Below are 13,393 nucleotides of genomic sequence, written 5' to 3'. Positions count from 1 at the left end.
AATCCCAAAGGAAAAAAAAGAGGTGGAATAAGTGTTCCAAGCTCTCAGCTGTGCCCTGTAGATCCTGTTCCTATAGACCTGGAACACAGATTATTGTGTGGCATGCATGAAGTGTTACTCATAGTAGATGTGCACTAGAAGATGTACCTACCTAGTTTCATCAGGAAAATGATATAGAAATATACTTCTTGCTTTTCCATGGACAGAAATCTTATAACAAGGTAACATGTAAACAAATGTAAGCAAAACATTTTCCACCTATTTTATATTAATCATATGATATGATATCATATATTGTATTGCATTGAAACTTGGTATGGCTGTCTGTAAGTAAGCTTGTTTTGCAAACTTTCAAAACAGGCATCACTCTATTCCATACCAGAAGCCCTTGATAAGTCAAGAAGAATGGTGCAAACTGTTTACAGTCTCCTTCTGTCCTTCCTGTAACGTCAGGCAAGATAAATATAGAAATCTCTAGGGCTGAGATGTAAGATGCAGAATTGATGAGCAAATGTGGAACAGGCCTCACTCAAAACATCATTAAATCAACTGGTGAATTAAGAGGGAGATAAGGTAATTGAAATCCTGTTGGGAGGATGGGGGGGGAGCTGCTGGGTCCCTTGCAGGCTTGTAGAGAGGCCAATAATGATGAGGCCTGAGACTGTGGGAAGTTTCAAGTGATATGAAGCTTGATCCAAAGCTCAGTGAAGCTGAAGAAATCCCCCATGGTGCGTGAATATTGCATGTGTTATGGGACTTTTCTTTTTTGGGTTTGTTTTTTTTTTTTCTGAAGAACAATTACCTCAGATGCAGAGACAGAAGAATTCCACTAAACCTGTCTTGTTCTGCATAAGGTTTATGGCAATAGGAGGGAGGAAGAAGCTGTTTTTACTCTCGAGGTGAATATGATGATAAAGTTAATTTCTGGATCATTCCCGAGTCTTATCCAGGGGAACAGAAAAGTCAGTAAGGCTCTTTATACTGAGTTGCAAGAAATGAAGATAGGGAGCCAATATGCCATACCTGCCATGAGCAAATAGAGAAAGAATAGAGATGGGCATGCCCCCTTGCCTCATCCTCACCACATCTGCTCAGGAGAAGCAAGCAAACTGCATGTCTGTCATGGAGCAGCACGTTCCCTCTCTTCTGGCACAAGATGTCAGCACAAAGTATTGCAGTGTAAGTAAAACCTTTAATGAAGGTTGAGCTTTACAACTATGCGTATTAAGGCCCTACAAGTTTACAAACAGAAATCATGCATGTGTTTTAGTTTGTCATAACAATAAATCAGTGGTACTCAAGAGCTGTTCTATTGTCGCAGAAACTCACTGCTGCAGTCTGGAAAGCCCCCTCTTTCTGGTAAGACTCAAAAAAGCGCTGCTAGCCATGTACATGATTGCTGGGTGAGTGATATGGCAGAAGTCTATCGAGCAATAGGCCAAGCAGGTTCATGGAAATAAGCAAGTAGTAATATGCTACCCTGGGAATAAATACCATGGTATGTGACACCACTGGGGACAAAATGTTAGTGCAAAATGTGTACATAATACTGTGAGGAACCCTTAGGGATAAGCATCTGTATTTACAAAACTCCTTACAACTACTAATGCTACACTCAGCAATTCTATATTAGAATTGGTATTTGTTGTTTAACACATGGTTGAAGACTGATTTATGATTTGATTTCAACTCCTAAATGAATTGCAATTATTCTGGCAGTTATTAATTGTGTAAGTTGATGTGCAGGAGTTTATGTCACAGTATCCAACCTGGTTTTTATGGCTGCTATTTTATTGCTCTGTGATTGCTCTAGGATTGACTTTGCTTGCCAATACTTACAAGTTAGAAGCAAGTTTTAATATATTTGCTGGCTTAAATGTAAGATTGGGGGCAGGGTTTTTTTCATTTGTGATTTGGGTTTTTTTTCTCTTCATCTTCCTGATTTTTTTTCTATTAATTTCTAATCCAACTGCTCCAAGTCTGTGGTATATTGATCTGTTTCATATAAAAAGAGCAATAGCAATTTTCCCTGAATAAGCAAAAACACTTGGTGATGTGTCTTCTATTTAGACAAGAAGGAAGAATCCAAGCAGGAACACTGCTCCCCAGGGAGGGGGAGAAGTGTCACTAGTGCAACATCATAGCACTGCTGTGAGTCTATCAGCCTAATGGGGTTGAGGAACAGGAAGAAGACCTTGGCCTTTGCTAACACTGTGTACCCTCCTCCCTTGAATCTTTTTTCTGGACGGATATCTCCACTGGGGGGGAAGAAGTCAGATCCAGAATCAATATCTGGGATCATGGAAACCACAGGAAAATGGATATTTCTAGTCCACTTCCAGCAGGGTGAGAAGATTGGGATTAGCTGCCCAAGTCAAAGTCAGATACTCTCTAAGCGAACACTAGAGACATAAACTGTGGGGAAGAAAAATGCCTATTTAAGCAAAGGGCATACAAACAAATGGAATACATTCACATCAGCAATTAGAAACTTTCTAATTATCAAAGCAGTGACAAACTGGAGCCAGCAAGAGAAATGGGAGGAATAAATCTACCTGCTTTTGAAGTGGCGCTGGAGCAGATAATCTCAAAACTTTCTGAGTGCTGTGCCTCCGATAGAGCCTGGACTCAACAGCTTGCTCACACTGCTACTTGAAGTCTCCCTTGTTCCATGATGAGGACACAGCATTTTGTGCAGTTTCCCACCATCCTTCTTGGTCTTGCAGTGACAATGCCTGGCAGAAAGGATTAATTACCCAGATCCTGCCTTGCAAGGAACTTGGGCCTCTCCAAAAGGCCCTGACATGTCCTAGTCAAGGCATGAATTTACAGTTAGCCCAAGCTGAAGCCAAGAAAATCTGGCTGTCAGATGCTAGAGATCTTCAACTTCAAAGTACCCTCAGGAGCACTCTAGAAGGTAGAGCATAAATGGAGCCTGTGACCACTGATCCTTTGTGAGCTTTGCAGTGGTTAGTTGTGGTAAGCTGATGTTTTGATGAAAATCCTGCTGATTTCCATGTTCTTTCCAGTCTAAAGACTCTGAACTCAGGTTGTTCAGCAAAGCATATAAATGGCCTCAGGCTTTGCTGAAGTGTGAAGAACTTCAGACTAGATTTCTGCAGGGCTGAATAAGCCTTGCTTTACCGCTGTGCCATAAAAAAGACAAAGGCTCTGTTTCAACATTGAACTCGTTCACTGGTCAAGGTAGTTGAGTGAGTGTGTCTCCAGTGAGGGATGAAGGAAGACTGCAACTCATGAATGAGGATGGTAGCAAGGAGGACCCTGGTCACCTTCACTGAGTGTTTTAGAGAGGGAGTAGTTTGTCTGAGGGTGGAGAATGTGAGGAGACTTGGAGGCAGCAAGAGAAACTGGCCCGCGTATGAAGTTGAATCCAGATTCTTCTGAGGGGAACACAGTGGCAGAACGAGAGGCACCAAGTGCAGATTGCAATGTGGGAAATTCTCATTCATTATCATGATTTTTTTCTTACTGAGATGGTGGTGCAGCTCTGGAATTGATACCCAGAGAGTCTGTAGGATCTCCAACCTTGGAGAAACCCTATCTTGTCTGGATGAGACCCTGAACAAACATGACCTCAGCAGGCCCTACTCTGGGTAAGTGGTTGTTCCAAATAACCTGCAGAGGTCCCTTCCAGCCTGAATTAATATGTGATTCTGATTCAGATCTTACAGCTGGCAAAAGAAGGACCTTGGCTATCATGCTTGAGGATTGGTACAGTGTGAGTCTGACTCATGACTAGGCTGGAGTCACTGATTAATCCAGTATATTTCATGACTGTGCGTCAAGTTTTATGGGGAGTCTGACAGCTACAAGCTTTTTGACTCTGCAAGGCAAGAAACTATTTGCTCACCCATACCACTAATAAATGCTGGTATTTATCCTGTCCAACACTGGCAGATCCCTTTGAACTTTTCATGATGCTTTGGACGAGGACAGGAAATTATTTCCCTTGAAAATGCCTTTTCCATTCATGCCCTGACCCAAACTTTCAAAGCCCCCAGTTCTCCAGCTGAAACTTGGTCTGCAGGGAAAAAGCTTCAAGCAAATGGTAGCTGGATGGATCAAAGTGAATGCTCTTGGCTACGTGCTACTCTTGGGATGCTCTGGGGACAAAGCTGTCTGTTGGTTCTTCATCACAGTGGCAATGCTCTAGCTTGCAGTAGATGAGTTGATGGATTGCTGCTTACATCAATATTATCTGCTGGAAAGCAAAATTCAAGGAACAGCTCTGGTATTTTATCTGCTTTATGTGGGAACATGGTCACTGATGCCCGTAATTCATACTACGGTATGAACAGGACTCTGGTATATCACACAGCATTTCAAAATTGAGAGTGACGATTTCAAGTATTAAGCTCAGCTGTAGATGTGTTAACCATATGATGTACCTATAACAGCTTTTTGTAACTGAAGAATAAGTGGACTTCTCATTATCTAGCTGGATAAGTGCCACTAACAAAGGGGCAGTTCAATTTGGATGAAAATTCCTATTTCAGTTATATTAAAAAAGCAGAATTTCATGAAGGTGTAATTTTCTTTCATTTCCATAGCATAGAAAGCGGGATGGAGGCACTGACAACAGTACCTCAGATTGCTGCAGCAGCTGCTTATATGTTTGTGCCCCAAAACCATTTTCTTGCCTTGGCATGAATGAGTGCATGTGTGTGCACTGCGTGCAGACTGTTTGATCACTCCTGTCATGCATAGCCTGGCAGAGACACGGTGTTTCCTACAGGAACTGCCATGTCTTCCCAGCTTGTGAGTGAAAGGCTAAACATTAAGCAGAGACTAACAAGATTCCATTTCTGCAGCACATTTTAATTTCCAGCAGTTAGTGTTCTGCCATATACCCAACACTCTCTCCTAAGGGAAAAAAGCAATGTATTTAACATGGGATAGATTTTGTTCAATGTACTGTTTCCTTCCATCATTATATTCATTGGAGGAGCTATTTAGAGAGAAGGCTTTTCACAGTACTGTGTATGGTCCAAGTTTTTTTCCAGTTGGTCAGGGGAATTTTTTATTTGTTTTTATTTGTTTTTAAGAAAGCACAATTTTAGAGGTTACATTTTCAGAAGCCATTGGATTTCAGCCATTTCAGATACATAGTGAGACGGGAGGAGGCAATAAGTACTAAAAAAGATTATTATTTTTCCCATTACTAGCAGGAACATCCTCATCTGAGTCCCATTAGAGAGGTAACTGCCTACATTAATAAAATAAACCAATATGTAATCACTAGCGGTCTTAATGCTGGGGCTCAATGACCTAATTTAGTAACTCATTTATGCTGTGTTTTAGTAGTGTGGCCTCTCTCATGTTATCTGAGTAAATAGAACAGATGCAGATGCTTGCCAGAGGTTCAGAGTCTCATAAACTTGTCTCTATGGACTAGTTTGAATATGCCTTATAAATTCACTGGTCTTCATTTACTGGACTCAAGCTTCAAAGTAAGCATGAATCTAGAAATGCAATATTTATACTTACAGATCCGGTTGTTGTAACTCAGATCAGGCAAATAGTGAGGATGAGCTAGAGGGAAAAACAAGAGTAGCACATACAGCACCTCTTATTAATAATTTTCCACTGGCTTTACTGAACCTGTCTTCCTTCAGTGTCTGAGACATGGTGAAGGGTTATCTCCCTATCTTTGTAGAGGTATTTCCAGTCTCTTATGGATCTAATCACTTAACTGAGGCACAAATAGCCTAGAGATGAACAGGACTTTTGATCTGTGGTTTGTGTTTCTTTCTGTGGTCCCCTCTCAGATTTCTGTACTTTTTCTGTATGTGGGAATCACCGCCAGTGAAAGATGCTTGCATACTTTGGAGTGCATTTGCTGAGGATGATGAGGAATAGCTGCTCTGTGTCGATAGTTGTAAATAAAAGCAAATCCTTGAGAAAATCCAGTAGCTAATCCAGTTCTTTAAGAACAACCAATGGAAGTAAATAAGGCAAAGCATGTCACCCTTCAGCCCATGCACCACGAGGGTTCTCGGGTGAAGGCAAGTAATGTTTGTCGTGAGCAAATCCCTGAGCATGCCGATGACTGGTTTTCTGTCACAGTGAAGTGACTGGGCACAGGCCACCAGCAACTTGGAGATCAGCAAGGCACCTGCGTGAAAAGTAGCTGGGCTGCTGGGGTAGGCAGAAGCACCACAGCACCCTTCTGTGCCAGAGAGCAGTTACAACACTTGCCAAGGGAGTGGAACCCGCCAAGGGTGACTGCTCTCATCACTGCTCAGCAGCACCTCTTTGCCAGTGGAAGAAATGATGACATCTGTCTCAAGACTTGTCTTTTTAACACCACCGATATAATTGCTTCCTCTTTCAAAATGGACTCATTTGGAGCCCTAACATTCAGCTACTTTTCCGTGAGCATATTAAGTTTTTGAGAATGAATTCAGTTTTTCCAGTTGCCTTCTTGATTAGTCTAATGAATTTTCCTCCTTCTGTTCCCATCATCAAACACACTTTCCCAGATGATGAGGAGCTGGTTCTCTGGAGGAAAAATACTCTTCTCTGACATAGAAAAGGTTTTAAATGAAGATTTTAAAAGTGCCTGGTGGTTTAGGGTTCTTAATGTTTCAAGTACTAAGTTTGAACCATTGTAAAGTGACAGCAAATGCTGGGTACCTGGGTCCCTGAGGTTATTTATTTGAGGTATTCTAAATTGGCTTACAAGATCATCACACATTTTTGATGCAAAATGTATCTCAGATGTTAAAAATCTTATACCTGAACTTCTACTTCTGCCCCAGATCCAAAGGTTGACTGAAAGTTGCAGAGTATGAAGTTTTAAACAAACAAATAAACAAATACTTGGATCTTTTTTAATTGCTTCCTGTTTTTTGAACTTTCATGGTTCATGTTTTTAATCTAATTCTTTCTGGCTTTTGGAGAGAGAAGATTTCCTTCCTGCCTTGCCTTCTAACTAACTGACTAGCTGAGCTAAGGAGTTAGAAAGAAATTGCACAACTGAAGGAACTTTCCTAGATAGAATATATCCGCCTATAGCCCGGGCCTGAGCACAGAGCCTAGATCCCGTTCTCACCCTGACTCTCTACATCCAAGCTAACACCGGCTAGTCACTGTACAGGCATGCTGGCAGGTCTTTTTCTGTACTTACCTAATGCAAGTCTTCTCCTCCGTGTCTTTCTGCACAGCATCTCCTGTGATCACGTGTGAGACCCCGTGGTGCCCAGCTGCTGCTTTTTGCCCAGCCGTTCTGCAGGGCTCCATCATCTGTCTTGGCATCCCCTGGTAAAAGGACTGGGGGAAGTAACTGCTATGCTTCACATATGGGGTATGAATCACACTACTTTGTACCTGTCCTACTCAATACAATTCACATATTTTGGGTTTTTAGATTTATTATGTACTCTTGCTAGAAACCAAGGATATTAATGCAGACTTCCTTGCTTCCTAGATCTGAACACCCAAAGGCACAGTGAGTTTTCATCAAGAGTTCCTTAAAGAACAACTCAATATGAGAAATCCTCCTACAAATCCCACACCAATCCACTGTAGACTGTAAACAGCCATAGACAGGATTCCAAACAGTTAATTTCAAATAGCTCATTTTCTTCCATCTCTGCACAAATTCCTGTCATGTTGCATTACATGTAAACAACTCGGAAATTTAATGACATGCCTTTCAGTCAAAAACTAGTATGGCTGTTCAATCTGAATAGATTAATTGAAGTTTGTAGCAATATAAAGTCTGATGCAGTCTGATTAGAGTTTCTATTGCTCTTTGGGATAAAATATTTTATGTGAATGTAAAGCCAAGTTTTTTGCTGGCATGACTTTATTGACTCCTGTGGAAAAGTAAAATACTCATGTAAAATCCATAGCACATCATTGTTTGTGTGCTGTTATAATAAGTAAATTTTAGAAGCTTCTGTAAATTAGATGTGCCAGATCAGATTCCAGATCCTGTGGAAATGGGGCTATCAGTGAAGTGAGGCAGCAAGAATATTTTGTTTTGGAGAAGATACTTCTGAATTAATCTTTTGGTACTTCATGGTTTTGAAAGGGTTTCCTACTTCCATTTTTTCACTGCTCCTGTCTTCCTGATATATTGCTCTTAAAACCTGCTTGTCATTCTCTTTAGTTTCATTGCTAAGTACTCTAGAGTTGTTTTTCTATTGTTGCTACAGGCATTGCTCTGGTGTTTTGCAGCAATCCTGCAGAACTAAGCCCAGAAGCCCTGCCACACAAGTTCTGCTAGCTGCCAGCAGGATTCATTTGAGGATCTTCCATGAAACCTCTCTGAATACATCCCTCACTGAGCAGTAAGTCCCTCAACACTTTAGGATAGGATTTTCCTCTTCCTTTTTTTCAATCTCCAACTCGGACTCCTCTCCTTTAAAAGCAAAACATCACAGAAAAGACATTCAAGTGGATAATTAGTGCATGGTTTGCTTGGGGTTTTTTTTGAGGGGGGTGAGAAATCTCTCTGGGGCAAATATCTAATGCATAGCCACTTTGCTCAGTTTCTTCCTTTGAAACAGGGTGGTTTTTTGTATAAAACAGTTTGCTTGAGTTTATTTTTTAATTTTTTTTATTTATTTTTATTATTAATATTTTTTTTTCCTTGTTTATTTTTTCAGTTTGCAGGATGCCATGGTTAGAGGTGATCACTGTTCAAAGAGGTCAGAAGTTGCCTGTGGTATTTTGAATCCCATGTAACTGCACTGGGGGTGTGGGGTGTGTGATTCTGACATTATTTGACAAGTGTGTGGGCTTGCCAGTGCAATTCCACCCTGTCCATTTCAGTCCTGCTGGACTGAAAATGAAGGTCACAAATATTCTACAGAAATTGCCAAAGTCTGATTGCTTTGCCTCCTGTTGAGTTATCAGGGTTTCACTTGTACGGGACCAGCATGGTTTATAGAACTGGAGACATTTTTAATATAATATTTTCAATATAACATTTAATTATTACAATACTGCCTGACATTGGGGACCGAAGCAGAAGTACTTAGATGGAAAATTTCAGGCTGCTGCACTTCGAACTAAAGCTGTGCATATTGGCATGGGGGAGCATGTAGTTCACATCACCAGTGGGACATGTTACACGTAGATCACACAGGCTGCAGAATTGGAGATGTTTAAATTGGCATTATAAAATTCTGAAAAGTTGTAAAAATAAGGAAAAAAAATATTGAATTGCTACTTTGACATGTGCAGAAATCCTTTTGATAGAAATAGATTTTTTTATCCCTGTCCATTTCTGCAAGGCATCCTCTTTATTTTATATATCCACTCAGAGTGTGAAGAAGCTTTTAGTTTTTAATGGGAGGGGTTTTGAAAGAAGCTATTTTCACTCTGTATGTAATAGCATGGTTGGAAGTACAATTACTACAAAGTCTTCTGTTTCTGGATGTGAAGATCCCCAAAGGCAGTAGGAACTGCTATTGCTACCCATGTGGTTTGTCACTTGAGGGTTGGGGGTTTTTATTTATCCAGCCTGTCTGCTGTAAGCCATCGCTCCTTAACAAGTACATGGAGTTTTGATCACAGATTGCATGTTTGCACATAGTTTTTGCTTACTACGACCAACTTCCGATGAAATATTACCTAATTGTTCAATAATTTAGTTTTAGGACCTTCCTCTTTGGGTGACCTTAATTACTTTGATGACTACTGAGGCATTGTACAATGCATTCCTCCCATGAGAATGTTTAGCAGTTCTTAAGTCAGAGGCTGTTGGGAATAAAACAAAGCATCTGACAGAATCAGGTTTTCGTAGAAAAAAGAAAAAAAGCACTCCTCATAAAGACTTTTTAAAGAGAAACTTCAGTTGAACATTACTGATAATTTCTGCAGCTGAATAAACACCACTCTTACAACTGTGGTAGGCAAAGCATGAGAGTATTGGAAGAAAATGTGGCTTTATATTGAATTTTCCCTAACTGAGCTTTCTCAAAGCAATGTGGGTTAACAGGTCATGAGGTGACTGGATGGGCAAAAAAGATATATAGCAGAGAATGACAGAAATCAAAACTAAGAGGGATGGCTTTTTTAGACCCACCTTGGGCACCTCCAAACCTTGCCAGTCAAGAACTGCATGCTGCAATAGAGGTCAGATTTAACCAGAACACTTATTTGTCACAACCAGCAGCTGTAAGTACCAGTAACTCTGAAAACAAGGGATTATATTTTCTTCAGATTCTGTTTTGTCTACCGAATGGGGAATGGATCATTAGTGGAGCACAGACTCCTCCACCTCTGGTTTACCCGTGGCCTCCAATAGCGGTGACAAAAAGCTGAGGTCACCTAGCCACCCCCTGAAGTCCTGCATGAGATACCCATGAATGCATGTCTGCAATGTGAAAACCCTAATGATGGGCGGCACTCAGAGCTGTCACCAGCAGTCGGTCCCTTAGGACTTCTTCAGGCATCTGCTTCAAGAATAGTGAGGACAGGCACCCTTCTGCTGCCTGTGCTGTAAAAGTAATGCAGATATATGGGTGAGCTCAGTTACCCCACATTTTAGGCCAGCACCTTTCACAAGCAATTCAGGATCAACTGCAAAGGCATAAAACGCAGACTAATAAGATGTGTACAGGAGGTCAGACTTACTGTCTAGTCTTGGAAAAATCACAATATAGTTTTCTTTTTTCTTTTTCCTTTTTTTTTTTTTTTGTGTGTATATTTTGTTTTCATCGGGCATTTTTCTTTGAAACAGGTAAGAAACTTTGTTTTGGTTTGGTTTTTTAAGAAGCCTGGGAATTATTGCTTAAAATCAAGCAATAATATCTAATATTTGTAAGTCTTAGTAGAAGTTATCTCTTGGCCATGTTAGTATATTTATCTCATTCTAGCACAGTAAAACATGGTATTGCAAATCCAAGGAATATGAGAAAGGCCTATCTGGAGCCATTGGGTTTATTTCCTCAAGGGAGAAGTTGAAGAAAGGAAAGGGAAAAAGCCAGGAGTATGTGATTGTTTCTGTACTGATTCACAGATCTGTTTACTATCAAATCTAGCACTGTGGTGGTGACATAGACATGTTACAGCTAAAAGCAGAGAATGCAGAAAGTAAGGGGGTTTGACCCTAAGGCTTGAAATACTCAAAGGTTTAGTGTTTTGGGTAAGGCAATGATCCAAAGCCTATAAAGGCAGAAGAAAAACAGCCTTTGGCTTCAGTGGGCATTGCATCAGGCCTTCAGATGACTAGCAATCAGAATACTCCCTTCTGTGTAATTCTGTATGAAAGAAGCATTAGTTCTCCAATGTACAGTCAGCTGAGGAGGAATAAGATGCTTTGTGTCTTTGCAACTTACCCTTCTGGTCAGCAGACATCCCCATCACTGAAGGCAATGGAGATGTTCTTGCACAATTGGTTAAAAGGCATCTAGCTGGTCTTTGCAACTGCTGCTTCCTACTAAGCCATCACCAGAGAGAAAATTAGGAGAGACTCCGTTGGCACATACCCCAGATCTGAACCTTGGGTTATATTTAAACGGGTACAGGGAAGAGTCCAAAGACTCTTTGACCCCGTTGACTTGGGGCATTGGTTTTTCTGAGCTGGAAGGTGAATATCAGAAGGTCAGTTTACAAGCGTGTACCCGCAGGTTTTCACTGCATGGATGGGTCAGCTGAAGTTCAGGCTCTGCAAATACCAAGGAGGTGGTTCCAGAGCAGTAAGTAAGTGCTTTAGTAATCCCTAGCACCGGTGGTCTGAAGTTGGGAAGGATTTTGTAACATGTCTGAAAGCCAAAAGCTTCTTTTCTAATTTAATAAAGAAGTGCAAACCACTGGATAAGTCCCTGGAAGATAGACTAAATCAGGCTAATTTGTTATATAATCCTTTCTTAATGTGGAGAATTAAGGTGACGGCAAGACGACTACGTGTCTAATTCTCCAAGTAATTACTGGTGGGTATTGACATTAAAGATGGGAGAGAGCAAGTTAATTTCTGCTTGTTGGTTTCAACACATGCCAAACTCTTACTTCACACCAGTGAGGAAAGGCTGGAAGTTGTATGTCTCATATGCATGAAGTAACAGTTGGCACAAATTGCCAAAAGGAGAAAAATAAACCCCACTAAAGCCCAGCAACCCAAACTGTCACTTGCTGACAACTTTTTGACTGTGCTGGAAAGAAAAAATAAAATAGTCAATGAAGGCCCCATCCAGAGTATTCCACCTGAGTGAAACCAGGTGGCTGGGCCCCCTCAAGGCAAATATTGAGAAGGCAGTGATAGCCTCGGTTTTTCTCCTCTCCCTCCGTCGGAAGTGATGTCATGGGCAGTTCCAGAGTGGGATAAGAGTAGAACAGGGGAGGATGACAGCACTTGACTCAAGTTGGTCCTCTCATCTGCTGAGGCTCTCAGCCATGAAAAACCTGTTCTTCCCCAGTGCTAGGAATAGAGGTACTGGGACTTTTCATGGCTAACAGTTACTGCCTCTCTTCAGGCAACCCCACCATGTGGATCTGGATAATGGAGTTTACATTCTCTCTTTACCAGCAATGCTGGATTGACTCCAAAACAGCTGGAGGTAGCTAGGATGTGAATCACCTCACCTCAGGCATTTCTGGAGCCTCAGTGGCAGAGAACGACGTTCCAGTACCTAAATGACCATCTAAGTCTTCCCTGTCACTTATGTAAGTAAATAAGTAAGTATATTTATTGAGACTCAAAACACGTATATGATATGAGACATATCATACAGAACTATTATGTATTGTTCCTCCGTGATTTTCTCCTGCTTCACTGTCCTGCAATTTCCCTTTCTCCTCGTTGTTCTCTAACTTGATGTCTACAGGGAAGAAGTCATGCAGCCTGGAAAGCAAGGGATAACACTGGGCAAATTCATATCAAGATGTAATTTCATCATGTTTCCTATCAAATCACTCAGGGGAGCACACGAATAGATACTTTCTTCCTATTTTGTTGATGGCTAGAGTATTACTTGTAAGCCAAAGCTTGCTTGTTGAAATCACTCCCGTATTTTATTTTTAAAGAAGTAAACCATTTTTACAGTTTGACATGTTTATTGTTTTTAGATTGTGTTGATTTTCTGTGTGGTTCACTCTTAGGCTTCCTACGGCTGACAGCTTATTATCTCGCCTTATGAAAATCATGCATGGCTTGTGGGAGCCGTTGATCAAAAGGAGAGAACGCACTGAGAAGATGGTACCTTCTCTCTAATTATCTGGGTTGATGGTTGTTCAGTGAACCTATGAACCACCTGAAGTGACATGCATCTTTGCACGTATGGTACTGCATGGTCTTTCTCTGTAATGTTTAAATGGCAAAAGGTATCCCTGTGTAGTGTCCCAGTCTAACTTCACCTCCGGTCTGATGGTTCCAAAATGCAGCTGGCGTCACTCACATTGGACAGTAGACCCCTTCTTG

Source organism: Strigops habroptila, chromosome 10, assembly GCF_004027225.2.
Source record: "Strigops habroptila isolate Jane chromosome 10, bStrHab1.2.pri, whole genome shotgun sequence".
In the NCBI taxonomy this organism is placed as follows: domain Eukaryota; kingdom Metazoa; phylum Chordata; class Aves; order Psittaciformes; family Psittacidae; genus Strigops; species Strigops habroptila.
The sequence above is the reverse complement of the archived record's forward strand: the minus strand, read 5'-3'. Positions refer to the sequence as shown.